The 18,733-nt window shown below is 42.2% G+C and overlaps 1 protein-coding gene across 1 annotated transcript in view; it reads left to right on the top strand.

Annotated features, from left to right (window-relative positions):
- The window catches only part of TSPAN4 (tetraspanin 4), a 414,602-nt gene that overhangs the window by 60,335 nt on the left and 335,534 nt on the right, over positions 1-18,733 (top strand). The window contains exon 2 of the mRNA XM_054275435.1: positions 8,037-8,131. The gene's annotated coding sequence lies outside the window, so the exon portion shown is untranslated. The remainder of the gene's footprint in view (positions 1-8,036; positions 8,132-18,733) is intronic.

Raw genomic sequence — 18,733 nt, 5'->3', positions numbered from 1 at the left:
CGTGACCCTGGACCTAGCTAGTAAATAATCAATCAGCTCAGGCACTGCTGTACTGCCCTTGCTCAGAGGGAGCTTGGAGAGTGGGGAGGATCTGGCATTTGCTGGTTCTGCCATCCTCGTGGTGTCTCAGGTCCATACCCAGAACAGCATGGGAAGAATAGTCCTTAGGCTTATAAGGATGACAGAGGGACAAGTGTGTGTAATAGTGGGATACTGTAAGAGATGTATCAGCTCTTTGGGAATTGGAATATTTCCTTTAGAAAGTACCTTTTATCTCTGTTTAAAGGCTTACAGTTAGCTATGTTCACTGGGAGTATATTTCAGGAGCTAAGTACCTGTCATATTTTAAAAACACCCTATGTTTCCCAAAGCCCTTGAACAATTTTAAGAATCATTGGATGAGTATTGGAATCAATGCATTTAAACAGTGCTGTGTCTATATTTGTTTGTGTGTATAATCATAATCATAGATATGCAATTAAATGTATTCTCTGAAAAGAAACCTCTTCAATGGTAAATTTGAAATAATGATAAATCAGGTTGAGATTTAAATGTTCCCTAACCATTTAATAGCATCTGAATTAAGAAATATTTGCTAGTGCAGGTTTGGCTAGGGCTTTAAAGGAAAATGAAAGTGCTCGAACCACAGGAAATCAATGGCCTAATCGTCTGGAAAAAGAGTTCATTGCAGTGCCAGGATAACCTGTGAGAGCAATAGCCTATTCTGCAGGTGTAGGGAGAATATTTGTCATTGAAGTTCTACAGCAGAAGCAGTTCCATGACAGGTAACTTGTGAGGTTGTGAGACTGATGGGGAGTTGGGAATGTCACATATAGCTTGTGTCAGGGAGGGATTCAAGAAAGACTAAATGAGGAATGGTGAGATAGTCTCTTTATTTTAGTCTAAGCAGTCACATTTCCTAACTTTCTTTCATTATAGATAATACTCTTTTAGAAACAATTTAAAATGCAATTTTAAACCTGCTTTCTTCTCTTGTTGAGTAGGAGCTGTGGGTTGTGCTCTGGGTGGGGGACATGGTGGGAGCCACAGGCAAGGGGCTGTGCCCTGGTGCTGCCCCTTTGCACCCCTGCCCACTGTGAAGGGACTTTGGTCCCAGCAGTGAAAGTCTGGAGTGGTGTGAGTGTGACTGACAGTGGCTTCTGGATGGTCAGACAGTAAGGTTCCCTTAACAAGAGCTTTTTTCCTAGGACAGTAAAAGTTAAGCAACTAAAAAATCACAGCAAAACAAAGGAAGAAACAAATTAAAAAAACTTCAAACCACCCCAACTTTAATAAAAAGCAAATCCACATCTAAAATGGGAAAAAATGAAACTTGAATAAATGTGTTGTTTATTGCATATCTTCTTAGTTAAAGGAATGGTGTTGTATCTTAAAAAAATTGCCTGCTGGACTTTAATGTGTGGGATATTTAAATCTGAACGTCTATATGTTTTATAATTACTAATCAGGGAGAATGAGCCCCTTTTTTAGGCATAGCAGCTAAAACCAGAAACCAAGTTTAAAGCTGTAGACCTTAATTATGGTTTCATGTTTTTAACTTATAATAATTTTGAGTTAATTATGAATTTTGAAAGTATTACTATTATGACCTACACTAATAATTTATCTTCATTATGAATGAACAGTCAGCATCAGGAAACCTTTCCTTCTTGACAGGTACAGAAGGGTGTCACGGGAGCTGCTCCTGTGCTCTCTGGTGGGATGTACCATGTCCTGCAGAGATTTTCTTGGAATCTAGAAACACTGGATGCAAAGGCAGGCCTTGAGAGTTATGTGACAATGAAGGAAAGCAGTGATTGAAGCAGAGAGACCTTCAGGGGCTGACTGTGTTCACTCCTTTGTTTGCCTGCTTTGAGGAGTAACTGCCCTAGACTGCACTGGGACACTCTTGTCCTTCCCAAGGGATGGGTTGTTTGTGTTGCTGATTCTATCTACACTGCCTTGGGTATGGAAGAATGTAAAGCCTCATCTTTTTGCTCTGTATTTGGGAATAAAAGTCATAAAAGTGAAAGCTGCTCTGTATGAGAACAGACTTTGTTACCAATTAGGTTGAGACTTGGGAGGATCCAAAGCAGGATCACAGATCTTGCAGCTATCAGTGCTAAGTGCTGAGCATAGATGACTTTGCAAGCAGAAACACAGGATGCAAATATTTAACAAAGCCTTTCTCAAGCTCACAGGAGGGATGCAGAGTGCAAGTTGATGTTTGGAGTAGAATGCCTGGGTGACAATCTGCTGTTTGCACTAACTCAAATAGAAGTTACACATGCTCATCGGTTTAGGAGCTGATATGTAAATGGGCTGCAGTTCCATATCCTGGACTATGTCAAGAATAACTCCAGAAAGTAAAATCAATCCAGTGGTTCCCAGAGACAAGAGTGAACTAATGTTGTGGGAATATGGTTGTCAGGGTTAATGCTGATCTAAGGAGGATAAGAATAGCGTAGAATTCAGGAAATCCTGAGATAGGAGTGGGAAGGGAATAACTATTTTTATATTCCCTCATGTTTTATATATATAATACATATAAGATACCAGCTGGAAATAGCTTATCTGGCAGATTTTCTGGGGCTTGAGTAGATGGTGATGGCTATGGGCATGGCAGGAGAGTAGTCTATCCTGACAGCGTGAAGATGTCTTGCATCAAGCAATAGAAATGGAAGGAAGAGCTTTCAAGTGATTGCAGGTTCTCAAGTGGAGTTTTGTTTGAGGGGAGACCATGTGGGAAAAAAATACAATGTTACTTTAATTAAAAAAAATTATAAAAGCAGGAGTGGGTGGTGGTACAGAGAAGACTCTTGCTGACATTTCTTTTTGGTATTTTTCCTCTTAAAAACAAGAGCAGGCAGTCAAGCAGTACTCATATCTGCTTTAAAATATATTTAATATATTTTCCACAGCCTCTTGTGTTTAGTAGGACTTCAGAGAATAGCTTTTTTCTTTTCTTTTTCTTTCTTGTTTTAATCTATTTTTTCTTTTTTTCTTTTTTTTTTTCTTTTACTTTTTTTTCTGTTACAGGCACTGTGTGCCAATACAGGAGTTCAGTCAGTCAGCAAATTTCCTGAATTAGTTGCAGTAGTTGAAAGCAGACTGAGAAAGGCCCCCTGCCACTGGTGAAGGTGACTGTGCTTATTCTGTGTGGTGCTGGCAATTTCTGTGCGTTCTCTTCATGGCAGGGAAGTTGAGTTGTGCTACACATGTATGTCCTATGTGCTGCCGTGACACAAATTGGAGCATTTCTCTGCCGTCCTTGTTAAAATCTAACCCTGGGTGTCTGTGACTGCTGGCAAAAAGAGGTCCCGTAGTAAGGCCTCATGGGAAGACCCACACAGCAAAGCCTTTTTAGGACCAACATCAAATACCATTGATGATGTCTCTGTTGATAATGATTCTGTTTCTTAGGATTGCTGCCCAAATGACTGCAGCTTGGAATTTATCACAGTTTGGGTGTTGCCTCAAGGTAGGAAGGATAAAGCTGTTTTCTGGTTTTAGGGGAAGAAAAAAATTGTTGATTGAGCTCAGATGAATGAAAACCCAGGCAGTATTAGCACATCATGGTACCAAGTGTTTCCAGCCATGTCCACCCTGTGCCTTCAAAAAATCCAGTAAGTCTCTCACCTTTGTGCTTTGCAAAATCATGGAGCAGATCCTCCTGGAAACTGCGATGAGGGACATGGAAAATAAGGAGGTGACTGGTGACAACCCACATGGCTTCACTAAGGGCAAATCGTGCCTGACAAATTTGGTGGACCTCCATGGCAGTGTTACAGAGGTGGTAGATGAGGGAAAGGTGCCTGTGTGACTTACGTCATCTGCCTGGCTTTGTGCAAAGCATTTGTTAATGTGTCACGTAACATCCTTGCCTCTAAAATAGAGAGAAATTAATTTGATGGCTGCTCCACTCAGTGGACAAGGACCAGCTGGAGAGATGGGCCCATGCAAACCTCATGAAGTTCAAGGCAAGCACAAGGTCCTGCATGTGGGTGGGGGCAATCCCAGGCACAAAAACAGAGCAACAGTGGGTTGAGAGCAACTCTAAGGAGAAGGGCTTGGCAGGGTATTGGTAGATGAGAAAAGGGAATATGACCTGACAATGTCTGCTTACACTCCAGAAAACCAAGTGTGTCCTGGACTGCATCCAAAGCAGTGTGGCCAGCAGGTCAGGGAGACACTCCTTCCCCTCTGCTCTGCTCCAGTGAGGCTCCACCTGCATCCAGCTCTGGGCCCACCTACACAGAAAGCTATGGATCTGTTGGAATGGGCCCAGAGGAAGGCCACAAAAATGACCAGAGCATCTGGAGCATCTCTCCTTTGAGGAGAGGCTGGGGGTGTTGGGGTTGTTCAGCCTGGAAGATTTTATAGCAGCTTTCCAGTACTTAGTGGGTCACAGGAAAGACGAACAGGGAGTGTAGTGATAGAATGAGGTGCAGTGGTTTTAAAGGGGAAGAGGGTAGATTTCAATTGGGTATTTGGAAGAATTATGATGATTAGACAGTGGAACAGGTTGTAGAGGACTTATGGCTGCCTCATCCCTGGAAGTGTTGAAGGCCAGGATGGATGGGGCTTTGGGCAGGCTGGTCTAATGGAAGGTGAATCTGTCCATGGCAGGGGGGTTGGACAAGATGATTGTTAATGTCCATTCCAACCAAATCATTGTGTGATGCTCTGAAATAGCAGCAAGCTCTAGAAAGTACTAGAGCAGTGAGAGGTGTCCTGCATCTAGAAACCAGGTTCCTTGACCAGTGTCTGGATAAATACAGGTGCTAAGGAAAAACTGTCCTGTGTTACAGCAGGAAGTCACCTCGATCTCTGTATTTGACAGGAGTGCCAAGGGAGGAGTGGAAGAGTATAGGTATTTCAAAGCAAGAAAATCGGAGAGCCAGACTTTCATCTAACTCAGAGTGTCCAGGTTCCTGGAAAGCTGAGCTGTCTATGACAGATTTTTGATCAGACTGTTTGAATTTGACATTAGGACTCAATTAATCTGCTTGTGTTAAGCTGTAGCTTCCCCCACTAAGAACTTGTGAAGTTAGCCTGAAAAAAAAAACCCCAACCTCTTAAATGGTTGGGAGTTGTTAAGGCGTGTTTTTGATGGACTCCAGGTGGTGTGGGACATCCCAAAGAGCCTGGAAGCATTTGACACAAGCCAGGACAGAAAGACTGAAAACATGTCTGGAGCAGGATGTCTGGAGTCGCTGGATTTGAGGGGGGCCTTGTAGCTCTAACTGGAGTTCCACTGAAGATGAGGTTTCTGTTACTAAGCTTAAAGCTCAGAGGCCCATTGTGCTCAGCAGCACATGATAACTAGATATGGATATCTTGTAAAAGAAGAGACAGAAAAACCCAGCCTGAGAATAAAGGTGGAACACAAGCAGACAAAAATGTTTTGCCTGAGGTTATACAGCAGTTCATGTGTGGAGAGGGAAGTGGAGCCCTGGAACTCTCTGCTGGTGGGTGTCTTGTAGACTTGAGGAGTAGGTGTAGATGCAGGCTACGGAGGTCATGTCCTCTCATGAGTACAGTGCTGCCTCTTCTGTCAGCAGTGAGCACCTCTGCTTCAGGAGGCAGGGCTGCAGTCTGGTCTGCCCTGCCTCACCTGGCTTTATTAACTTTGTTTAATGGCATGATAGAGATATGGTGGTACTGGGCTTGATGCCTTGAGAGGCTACCGAGAGGGGAGCCTAGACAGTGTTAAAGGAATAAAGTAGGTATTTATTAAAAGGCCTTCAAAGGATACACCTTGGGCACTGCAAGAGCTCAGCCGTGGCTACACCCAAGATGAACAATGGGTCATGAGTTTTCACACTTTTGTAAGTTTTTCCATTTACATATTGGGGTTAATTGTCCCATTACAGCTTCAGGTCATGAAGTCCCATCCTCCCAGATTGCTTTCCTCAGTTTGCTGTTGTTTATGCTTTTGGGCCCTGAAGCTGCAATGGTGTCCTTGGCTCTCGGGCTGCAAAAGAATTGTCTGACTAAACTGTGAGGAGAACTTGCTAACACTTCATATAAAGTTCAGAGTTATACAGTAATGCAGTACAGAATCTGGAAAATCTGAGAGCTAAAACATTAAGCATCAGGCTGTGCACAACTAGCCAGGCTTGTGCAGGCAGTGTTGTGTGCATGCTCCTGCATCTTCTCTGCCTTATCTCTTGAGCTGCTCCTTAGCTCTGTTGAAAGCACGTGTGACTGCAGTGTGGATACAGACATCCTCCTGCATTCCTATAGAAAAGATAAGGCGTGCAGTGGGTTCCTGTGCATCTGTGCTTGTGTTTACTGCACTTTCTAGGGATGCAAATGAATGATAAAGGCTGGGTCAGGCCAGTGGTCTGTCTAACTTGTTTTCTTTTTTCAGCTGCCAAGAGCACCTGCCTGAACCAGCCAATATCAGTCCACAAAAGTCATGGAGAAAAAATTATTTCTTTGAATTGTTATTACTAGAGATTCTAGCTTGTTCTTACTTCATGATTGAGTTTGTTTTTATAGGAAGAATTTTTGCTGTTATGAGTCACTCTGGCTTAAAAGCAGGATTTTGCTTTCAGATGCCTTTTGCCTTAAAAGGTGATGTTGCTCCTAGTATTTGTCAAGTTTAGGGAAAAAAAAAAACAACAAATCAAAAATTCATCAGGCTGCTCATTCTTCTCAAGAAACACTTGAAACTTCCATAGTTCTTTGTTTTAGAAAAATCAAAATAAAAAGCATTCACAAATGCTTAGTGAATGCATTGCTGATGTCTCTTCCCGGCCAGCTTGATTTATTTAACAGTAAAATATCAGACAGTGACACTCCTGCATGTAACAGGGATGTAGCCTGCTTGCTGGTGTGTTAGATTTCTAGACCATCTGGAAATTAGTGTCGTTAAACACCTGAAATAACAAGATTAAAAAACCCAGACAAACAACAGCAAAAAAGGTAGGAGTTAAACTATGGCAAGCCAGGCACAATTGATCTACAGACCTAATGTCTTTCAGGTGGGTAGATAAAGCACAGTCTCAGCTGTGTGTGGTCACCAAGGATGGAACAGTTCTTTTTTAGAGGTTGCTTTTTAACCCTATGTAAATTACGGTGATTAATTCCACTGTGCTTTAGTATAGAATCTCTTTGCAGTTCCAAACTTAAAGCTGAGGAAATATATACACTACCAAAAATCTTGTGGTGTAATTCATTATGAACTATAAAGCTGCCATGACAAAGGAAGGGATTATTCTTCTCAAAAGATTTTGGCTATGGCTCTGACCTTACTGCTGCTTTTGTAGGTAGAGCTAATCTGTTATGCATTGGCTGATTATGCATTTAAATGTTTCTATGCATTTGAATATAGCCATATACTCACTTTTCCCTATGCAGCATCATTTGGTGAAGTTTTACCACTCCCAGCAGAAGATGGTTTTTTTTGTGGGTATTTATTGCATAAACTGCTTCCACAAAACTAAGCTTGTTTCCTTGGCATTTGTCAGTCTCAGAAACTTGAAGGTTTACAAATATTTACCAATTTCACTTTTCCTTGCCACGACCTTTTCCCTGTATAGGAAACAGAAACCCACACTGTCTTCTGAGTACTTTCTGTGCATTATTCCTTAGGACCCACAAAGCTTGTTTCTTGTGCTGCTGGTGGACTGTAAGTCACAGCCTGCTGTGCTGTAGACACTCTACCTGCACTTTCCTCTGCATGCCCAATGTGCCTTATTCTCTTGCCATTGCATGTTCACTCTCAAATCTTACTAGTTTGTAAGTGGAGTCAATGATAAAATCAGCTCTTTCTAATTTTTTTTTTTTTTTTAATTCTGTATTGAAAATGTGTAAGAAGAGGTTTTCTCCAGTAACTTAATGTTTATTTGGTGACCCAAGTTTCATTTTAGTAACAATTGTCGCTGAGGTTGGCGAGTGTGTGGGCAAGTAGGGAGGTGAGGTGAAGGAGATGACAGTAATATTGGATTGAAAAGTTTGTTCCTGAAGTGACTCCTGATGACCACCTGCCTGTTTTACTCATGAATATGTTGTTTTGTATCTTGCAGTGGCATCACTGAAGGCGACAGCTGTTACTGCTGTGGGAGATCAGGAGCTCCTTCCAATTGCATCTTCTGTGTCATCTGCAGAACCCTCAGTTACAGTGAGTTTGTCCTGCACACACTCTGTTTCTTCCAGTGAGGATTTGTTAGCTGTAATCTATGATAATTATGTGCTTCTCCATTTATACTTTGTCAGTTCACTTACTACTGCAAAAAGCTTTGATTTATGAATCCCAGGCCAAAAGAATGCATGCACTTCTTATCCCCCCAAACCTCATACTTGAAGCTCATAGTTTCACATTCTTCTGGCCAGCTGCATACCCTGTGAGGGAAATGATCAAAGACTATGTGCTTTGGGTGAGTGTTCTGATTATTCATCCAATAGCCAAGATGAGAATTGGACAAAATATTTTGTTCCCACGAAGAGCTTCAGAAAGAAAAGCTTATTTAAATAAAAAATGGGAAAAAAAAGGTATTACTTGAGCAAAGAAGATTAAACTTGTTCAGAGTGCCAGAAACACATCATACCTGTGTGACATCTAGTCATGGGCATGGCAGGTGAAAATAGAGGGTGACTCAGTGCTGGAGTGCTCCTGAGTCTGTACCTAGATATAGTCTTAAAATGAGATAATGGAATTTTCTCTGCAGTGCAAGAGAGATACCTAATTCAGTGCTATTTGGAAACCGAATGAAAACTCTTGAAAATCCTCCTTCCCCCTTTCAGTTTCCACCTAAAGGAAATGAAGAAAATGCTTCCCTAATCCTGTCAGCTGTCTGTGAATGTCCATGTAATGTATAACTTGTCTGTGATTCTTTTGTCAATAATTCTCTTCTGCTAATAACTCAGTAAAACAGACTCAAGTGATTTCAGTATTTTGCATAACAATGATAACAGTGGCTTGCAAGGCCATCTCCAGTTTTCAGCCAGTTCTGATAGTATTTACCAGGTTGGAAGAGCTGAATAGTCTTCTGAATTCCTGTGTGGAATCCATCTGCAAGACTAAAACGGTGGGAGCACATCTGTGCATGTGGAAGTGTTTGTTTTGATGACAACTTGAGGACTAAATGAACAAAAAAACCCTGAGTGCTTAAGGGGCTGTCAGACACTTGTACAGTTAAATGGCATTGAATGTTGACATGGTCTAGATTTCAAGTTGTGAAGCTGAGTGTACAGGAATTAATTGTACTCAGGTAATGGATTCTCCTGAGAACTAATAGCAGTAACAAGAGGAACAATGCCTTAAGAGGAAAATACCCTCAAATCTGTGGAAAGCTTTTAGCAAATGATTTTGGCACGATGTGTACTTCTAGCCTGTGTCAATATTGCAGATGTGTAAATTATACATGACTTACAAAATAAGAAAATTTGCTTCTAGGGAACTCTTGTGTTTTGCCTGTAAGAAAGGAGCCAGCCTGCAACATATGTAGAGAATATTACCTGTCAGAAATTGAATATTGAGTGAAAGTAATCGCTTTAATCAAGAGTAGTTAAATGTGAGGCTGAGTTGAAGGAAAAAAACAACTGCTCAACTGGAAGACTGCTTCCAGTGCTGCAGACATGCCCTGAAATGCATACTTTCTGTATTAGGAATATTGATCAGGGCCATGGTTGTACCTTGCATTACTACTGTTCTTCCTGATAATTGCAACCAAGATTTCTTAACTCTTTGAACTCCTTTCTTTGCACTCAAGTTCAAAACACTTGGTGCTGGTGTATTGGATGAAGGAGAGCACTGCTCAAAGGAGAAGTTTCTTGGTTCATGGATAGATAACTGGCAGAATCTACTGGCTGAGGCAAAGGCATTCTGGCTTATATCAGTTTGTATTCCTGACAAATCATCTATAGCAATTGTGGGTGTTTTCTTAGGAGAGTTGCTGTAAAGGGATGTCATTGATGGCAGTGGCTGTATGCACAGTCTGAGATACACTGAGCTGAGTGCTGTAAAGGAGCCTGAGACTTTGTGTTTGTGCAAAGAAGCATGCTTGGCTGGTTTCCTTTAAGTGTTTGTTTTTTTTTTGCTTTTAATCAAAACCAGGATTGTTTCTGCACGTGTCACCTGTTCTCTATTTCTCTTGAGTCAGTGTCCGTTTACTTCTCCTTCTTTACAGTGCCTTGGGAGAGCTGAATCCCTCTTGAAACCAGGGAAGCCACCTCCAGTTAAAACTAGCTGACAGCAGAGGGATGAGGTTGAAGATGAGTGATGTCAAAGACATTTGTGTCCTACAACATTTGGCTACTGCATCCTTGAGAAGGCAGAACTCTGCAGTTGTAGCTGCTTGAGCAGGGCTCTGTGCAGAGCAGGTCAGCCCTGGTGCAATGCTGGATGCACAGTGGATACTTGTAGCCCTCTGGATGCCTTTTTTTTCTTAACCCACAGCAAGCTGGACTTTTTGCTCTTACTTCATTGTTCCTTTGTTGAGCCATCAGACTTCCTGAACAAGCTGCACAAGTGAATGCTGGCAGATGTGTCTGTTGGAAAGAAAATGGTCTGGTAGCTGCCTTAGAGCTCTGCAAGTCCAGTTTCAGCTCCATGATCTGCTTACAGATCCCCTTTGAGAATTCAGTAATATGATTCAGTCTCTGTGCCAGTTTCCTGTCTTTTAAAGGACACTGTTGACTTTGGGTGGGAACTGAGGGTAAGCATAGAGCTCGTGAATGCTCCAGTAGAGTGATTGAAGAAGTAACATAATGTGTAACCAGGATGTCTTTCTCTAATTTTTCTGCACAGCCTAAATAGTATCCCTGAAGTGTTTTTAGCAGTCAGGGTGAGAAGATGAGCACTGTGGATGAGGAGTGCAGGGTTGTGTATCATGGCTGTGATGCTGCTGAACATGTGTGAGATCCCAGCGTGCATTGTCCCACTCTGATCACTGAGGATGTCTTGCCTCTCTGAGTGAAAGTGCTTACTTGGACCTAGGACACCAGATGTTAGCTTGGGATCACACTCCTCACCTGGGATTTCACTAGCAGGTGCTTCCATGTTCCTCATGTGGCTTTGCCTTGTGTAGCCTCATCTGCTTAACTCCTCTGGCCTGCCTGTTGCATGTTGGCTTTCAGTATTTACTTTAGGGTCATAGTAAAGTCTTTCACCTTGCTTTCCAAATGTCACTGGGCAAAGTCCTTTTCAGAACCTGGCTCTTTCATGGCTGTACAGCCTACCTCAGAATATTTGCTGTCTCTGGTCTGTGAATGAATAAGATCTTTATAGGATTGACAGCTATAAAACATTCCCTCTGAACTCTGAGATGAAAGTGAGACATTTCCTTTCTCCTTCCAGAGGGCTCATCTGCTGGAAGAGGAGGGAGGCAGTTTCCTTTCCTGAGATGTAACTCCTGTCAGGTATCATAGCAGTGGCTGTGGCACTCCAGGGCAGCCTGCTCTGATGCCTCATGCTATGGGAAACTGGGAATGAAAGGCGACTCTGCCAAGAGGCTTCTGTCTGCATTGCTGGGAAAGCACATGTGGCTCCTATGGCAGTACCTGGAGCTCACTGGTGATACAGTGGATGGGAAATAAGGGAAAATTAGGTTTGGGTTCAAATATTCAGATTGCAAGGATATTCCCTGGAGCTGATCAGCTTGCTTGCTAATGGCATAGCACAGGGAGCAGAATAAAGAGTTTGTTTGGTTTTGCACTGCAAATACATAAGCCACCCTTGCTTTGGCTTCCAGCCCAGGGTGAAAAGGCTGGCTGATCACCCTGCTCTTTCAGTGTTGACAGCTGTTGTTGTCAGGGACAGATGTGACTTGGGTCTAAGATAGGGATAACAGTGTGAGTGCTTTTACTGGCAAGGTAGATTTTTAGGAGATAATGCAGTTTGTCTGTTGCACAGTTAAAGGGAAACGAGAAAGGCTTTTCTGTTCTCTTGGTGGATTTTTCTCAATTTTTTTCATATTGATTCCTCTGATGCCAGGAGATTTGTTCAAATATTCTAGCACTTAACTGTCCTAGATTATATCTTTGGTTAATTCAGTTTCAAACCATTCCTCCTCATTCCAAAACCAGTTATCTTACTAGCATGGAAGCAGGCAGTTCTGGGATACCACTGGTTCTGCAGATCCAAGTCTCTGTGTTTGATCCTTAAAAAAATGTTTTGGAAAGCAGAGCAAGAAAACAGTGTAGGAATTTGGTGGGCAGATAAACTGCATTCCTGTTTCAGGCTGTTTATTCATAGCTTTAAGGCAAAAGTAGGCTATTTTTAACTTGCTTTTTTCCCCTCCATATTAACCAAAACAAATTTCCCTCTCGAAGGAGAGGGTGGAGTTGGGAGGAAGGAAGGGTGGAATTGAAACCATTTCATTAAATCAGTTTAAATATCATTAACACACGATTTTGTTTTTACATTACAGTTCTGAGCACAGAAGAGTCTCTTTGCACTTTCCAAAGAGGGGAAGCTTTGTGTACAGAGGGGGTGAGTGAGGGCATTGGAGACAATGAAGTGGTTATGGAAAGCTTATGACTTTTGCTTGGGGTGAACTGTCAGGAGGGTAATGCAGCTCTCCTGACTCCTGGTGCCTGTGTTTTGATGGTTTGTGGTAAACTGCTTCTGAAGCAGAGAGAGCAAGAGCAGCTCCAGCAATTTCCTTACTATGTAGATGTGACTCTTGCTGTAACTTCCATGATTACTGACTTCAGTGTGCTGCAGTAAGGGTGGCTGAATCCAGGGCCTGTGGATCAGGTTTGTAGAAGGAAGAATAAATACTTCATACTTTGAGACTGAATGATAACCCAGGAGCCAGTGCAGAGCATTGCTGCTCTCTGAATCTCTTGCACTTTGATGTTGATTCTTCAGTACCTTTTAGTTCTCCCTCCCTCTGTTGATAAGAGCTGAACGATCTTGACAGTGAAACATCTGTGGAGTTCACCTCTGGTGGTGGGGTGTAGAGCTCCTCATGCTGTCCTGTCTGACTGCACATGTTACTCAAGATTAGATGCTAAATGATCTCTTTTTGCAGTGTTTTACTCCTGCTGTGTGTTCTCCCACACTGTAGGAGAGCTGATGAAAAACAGAAGTTGTCTTTGTGTCTAAAGAAAATAAATAAAAACTTTCCTGGTTTAGAAATACACAGGAAACCTACCCCAAAACATGCAAACCCCTCTCATGCAGTGATAGCATGTTACCAAGTTACTGAACTCTGTGTGTAAGCTTAGACCTAGAAAGGCAACCTGATTTTCCAAGCCTGAGTCCCAGGGAGGACTTCCTGCTCTTGAGGGATCAATGTGCGGCAGGAGCCCTTCCCGAAGACTCTTGGGTTCTCTCTCTATCTGCTTTCTTCTCCTCTTTCACTTCTCCACAGGGGAGCTGCTCCAGGTCACAGCTACTTCATACTCTGATTTCTCTGACCTCCAGCCAAGAGGAGTTTGTGGTTGGTTTATCTCATTTCTGCACCACGATAATCCTATGGTTTAAATGTCTCTTTGCATTTCTTGCAGCTCCCTCTCCTCAAGTGTGTTTGCAGGCAGTGATCCTGTCCTCTGTTGTGCTGTGTTTTGTCAGATTTAGTCAAACTTTCCTGAGAGAGGCCTCTTAGTCTCACCAGCACTTCCGTACACCTGATTTCAGTTCAGTAAATGGTTTTTGAATTTTGCTGTGACCAGCAGAACAACTCACAATAAATGTCTGGGAGCTGCTTGCATTAATGCTGACTTCAACATCTAACCATTAATTGTGGCTTGATTATAATATAAATATAAATATATATGTGTGTGTTTGAGCAGAATCCTCTGGTCTTGCTTTGAAGACTTCAAGTAATGGTGACTCTTTCTGCTCTCTCTGTATAAAGATAGTTCTGTCAATAGCTGTTTACTTTGTTTAATTAGGTACCTTAATTTGAATATGCTGCCTTCAGTCACTGCATCCTGAAATGCCTTTCCTTGTTAGTTTACAGAGGCTTTTGTTATCACAAATCTAATTTTGCTTAGAAGTGCTCTAATACTCGTAGGCTATGTAAAGCAATTAGTAAATTACAGTAGTTTGTATTTCAGAAATCAAACACTCTTACTCCAAGAAAAAGTCCCTTTAAAGGTGTGTTTGAGTATCCAAAAATGACTCTCTATCAGCTTGCATCTCCAGATGACACTAGGCACTGCATCAGCAACAGTATATGCAAAGAATGAAAATAAAGTCCATTATTTATGACCCTCTCTCTGAGATTCCCTGGCTTATGTGAGAAAAGTGGAACTGCTTGGAAATACTTTGCTTCCCCCTGGATTTCTGGCTTCTTTGAAGGTTGTCTTGATCTTTGTGAATAATCTTGGGTTTATACGTTTGATTTCATGCCAGAAAACTAAATCTTTCTGTAATGTGCATTCCTTCAGGCTTTGTATATCATGAAGATTTGAGGGATATCTCCCACTGCTTGGTGTAGTGCTGTTTTCCTTCTGCTGACACCAAAGCAAAGCAGGATGTGGTTGTGAGCAGGGCACAGCCTGCTGTGCACAGCGTCAGAGTGTGTTACCTGGCTGTGCTGCCTGTCCGTGAGCAAACTGCACAATTGCTCCCTGGGTCTGCTTTAAACTGGGGGCAGTGACACTGTGCCTGGCCCTGCTGAGCTCTTGGACTTCCTAAACCCTTCCAAAGACACTCTCTCTCACACCTTACCCTCTGGGCTTACAGGGATGGTAGCAGAGGGCTGCTAGTGGAGATTAGCTTTGTTCCCAAAACCCACCTGATCTAGCAAGACAACACTTCACTGCTGGGAATATTCCTTCTTAGGATGCTGGTCAGGGGGTCTGTGATTTTCTTTTTCATTCTTTGTGCTCTCCCAATATCTGGTTTTTGTTCCACATGGTCTCTTGTAATACACTCTAAATTAGTGGCTTCTAACCTTTTTGCAACAACAAACACAAAGTTTCTGGCAGGCTGAGCTCTTTCTTTGTCATACATCACTGTTCTCACATTCAGAGTGCAGTAATATTGCTTATTGGAGAGGCTACAAACATTTATCTTGCTCCTGTGATGTTCTAATGGGGGAACCATTGTGTTGCTCTCAGCATAAGGACTGTTTTTCTTCTGCTTCACAGTACCTTCCTCTAGAGTCTTGATTAAAGGTGCAGTAATACAAATACATTTGTCCTAAAATCAATTGAGTGTATACCACATGCCTTCAAAAAAACCCCAAAACCCCAATGGATATAATAGATTCTGAATTCAAACTGAAATCCTACCATGAGAAAATTAATTGGTCTTTCCTTGTCTGTTGGTGCTTTAGTCCAGAGGCAAGTGATTTTGGCAAAATACTTTCAGGCACTTAACTTTGATAATCATAATTTAATTTATAATTATTAATAAATCCTTTCCCAATGACACGGTTTTGCCTTTAGAAAATGCCTGTGAGCCACTCCTGCTAGATTACTCTGCCAGTATGTGTATATAATTTATCAGATATGTATGTTGAGAGAGTAGCTTTAACTTCTCAGAAGGTGTCTTTAACCGGGTACACCTTCTCTTAGATGACTGCCATCCTTGTTCTCTGGGTATCCTTTACATCATTTAAAGACTATGATAAACTCAGCAATTAAAATAACTTGACATACATCCCATTGTCATTGAATAATTTTTCACTTATGCAATTATAATGTCTTCTACTTTCTCTTTTCATGTTTTTCTGGAGGGAGAAAATGTTCTTCCGCTTCAAAAAGTATTCTTTTCCTGCTTTGTCACAAGTGGTGTCAGTTCATTCTGCATTACTTTTTTAGTTACTTGCTCTAGTCCTTTAAAACTGCAATTACATAATTCATGTAAATTTAGAAAGGGAAAGATGAAGATCTCTCACATCTATTTTTTTTCTCCTTCTTGGAAGCTAGGAAGAATTCAGGTTAGGATTCTGGCAAGTAATTAGCATTTGAAATGGAGGTTAAGGTTGGACAGTTTCTCACGTGTGATGGAGGAGATGATTCTGGAGTGTTTGTCTTTCATTGGGAAAAGTAATCTCTCAGTTTTAATAAAGGATTGGGTTTGAATCCTGAAGCAGCTTCCCCATAGCTATGTTTTGGGGTTGGGTTATTTTTTTTGTTTTTCCCTTTGTCAGAGGAGAAAGTCAGTGTCTAGTCTGCTTTGAATTGAGAGGTTAGTCAAGCCCTTTGTATTAAACTAGAATGTGGGCAGGCAAACAGCCTCTGCTTTGGAATTAGGTCTGAATAAGCCTGATTTTGTTTGTATCTCAGCAGTGTTCACAAGCCCCAGGTGGCAGCTCCTTCTGTGTAAGCACTGTGCGACTGCAGGACATGAAATGGTTCCTGATCAGAAGGCTTCAGCCCATGTGGGATAACTGATCACTGTGTTAGTAAATGCTCCTGCCTACACAGAGACTTCATCCTGGCTGTGCCCAGCCTTTCCAGGTGGAGGGAGCAGTTCAGGTGAGAGCTGTTCTATGGGCATACACAATGCACTCAGTCTGTGTACAGTAGCTGTAATTGTTTCCCAGGTGTGAAGCTTGGGAAGCATCCTTGCCCACAGGCTGCTGCTTTCCCTGAGTAGCACCTGGAGAAAAACAGTGACCAGCAGTGGGCTGCTGGTGTCCTGGTGAAGGTGGCACAGTCCTGCCTGTGCTTTTCCCAGAGAATCCCTTGCGACTGAACAGGGAGAGGAGCTCTGGGCTCTGTGGGTTGTTCTTGCAGCCGGCTCCCACCCATCTGTGTTATGGGACAATTCAGCACCTGTCAGGAGTGAGATAAGGGAACAGCTTAGGGTTCAGCTTCCATTAGGGGCTTGTCAGTTTGGGCTATATGAGCTCTTCTGCCAGGCTGTATATTAGGACATTTGCAGGCTACATCATTAAGTTCTATTTAAGGACTCATTTGCCTTGTTCACTTTAGAAAAAGGTTGTTTTAGCAGAAATCTGGGGCTTATCATCTTCCCCTCTGCTCCTGAAATCTGCGTTTACACCCAGGATTAGGAGCTGATGGACAGCTCTGATGACATGAATCTAAGGGATAATAATTCAAAACTGTCAGTCTTGTGAATTTTCCTACAGTGCTTGTGAGCATCACTAAGATCTATTTGTATCAATCTGTAGGCTCAGGAATAGTGTTGCTTCCACTTGCATTTTCCTTGCATTTCAAAGGCTCTATCTTCAACTATAAGGGCTTCATCTTGATCCATTTTAAATGGTAACACAGATTGCATCGAAGCCTGAGACCTTGTATTTGCATTCTCCAGAGTAAGATTTCCAGTCATCATAGTGAGAAGTGGATTAATTGCTGCAAACTCCATGTGTGTACTTGCATCTCATCTCTGCAGTGATTTTGATGCTTTGAGCCACCATTAGCTTCAGATGCCTATAGCCCAGCTGTCTGCCCCTGACTGACTGATATTGGCTCTCCTTCCAGACAGGAAAGGGAAAGAGATATTTTAGAACATATTTCATCTGACCCTGCTTTAGCCAACTGCTTTAGAAACAGATGAATCCTGTCCTGCAGGTGACTGTTTCTCTCCACTGACTGTAGTGTCAGATGTTGATGTCAACATTTGCTGAAATGAATCCTGTATGAGATATGTCCAGTTTTAAATGTAACTGATCAGGCATTTTCACTGAAGTGTAGCTCCCAGCTGGCAAACACGTCCTGGTGCCCAGGGAGCTGGTTGTGTGCTGTAACTTTCTCTACTTTTATTCTCCAGCTCTTTATCTAGAGAATGAAAATTATTCCATCATGACAGGAACACTGGCCTTTAGAAAGCTCCTTTTATCTACACAAATACTTTCTGCGGTATTTTTTCACTTTTGCTTATCCATCTTAGAGCTGGATTAACTTCAGAAAGACCTTGTATGGAACTCTGAGGCAAATTTATTTCTTTGACCAGTAAATCAGTATTATAGTTTCCTGGGGCCTGGAAAAGAGGGTATTATTATGGAGTTATACTAAGTCCACTTTCCTGAATGTTGAGTTTCCAAGGAAAAGATATAAATCTCCCCTGTGCAGGAGAAGAAGCTATATGAAAAAGACTTCAGGTGCCTTAGTCTCTTTGTGTTTATGCTTGCTTGCCTTTCTTTTCTACTTTCCTCCTTTTCCTCAGGTGTTGCTATATATTACTTAATCTCCTTTGAGGTAAGTATAGCTTCTCTGTCGCTGTGTGGAACACATTAGTATTCAGAAGAGCCTTTTCTGTGTCAGAGCCAATATTTTGCTTCTTTGTAACCCTAACCTTCTTGGAACTCTCCAGCTAATATTTTTCTTTCCTTCTGTCTTTTATTGACTGTGGTACATTGAGTATTGCTTCCCTCCCAGTAACTTTTTTGGTTTTGGCTCATGACTAATACATCCATTTTATGAAGGCATGAAACCTATTTACAGAGGAGAGGAAAGCCAAGCTGGTTGTAGGGGCTTGATGGAAGTGACAATAAGGAAGCACAGGCTCCCAAGTCATGTGTTTTGTACAGATGAGGTCTAGCATGCAGCAGAGAGGCACAAATTCTGTGGCTCCACAGGATCCTTCTGGCTGTGTCTGGTCCGTGTGGGAAGAGTTGGGCTGAGGTTTGCTGGCAAGGGTTGAGGTGAGCAGAGAGGGTGACAATGCGATTGCATCCCCCAGCTCATGCTAGAGGAGAGGACATCCCAGCTGCTTTGCATCTCCATGTCTCTTCCCCACCATTCTTTGTCTGCTTGCACTGCAAACTGTGTCAAAAAGAAAATTTACTCCTCCAATCACAATACAAAACACAGTGTGTGGAGCTTTGCATCCTGTCCCCTGCTCCCCTTTATT

Source organism: Melozone crissalis, unplaced genomic scaffold (assembly GCF_028551555.1).
Source record: "Melozone crissalis strain CALT ecotype California unplaced genomic scaffold, PUWL_Pcris_2 ptg000018l_1, whole genome shotgun sequence".
NCBI lineage: Eukaryota > Metazoa > Chordata > Aves > Passeriformes > Passerellidae > Melozone > Melozone crissalis.
The sequence above is the reverse complement of the archived record's forward strand: the minus strand, read 5'-3'. Positions and strand labels throughout refer to the sequence as shown.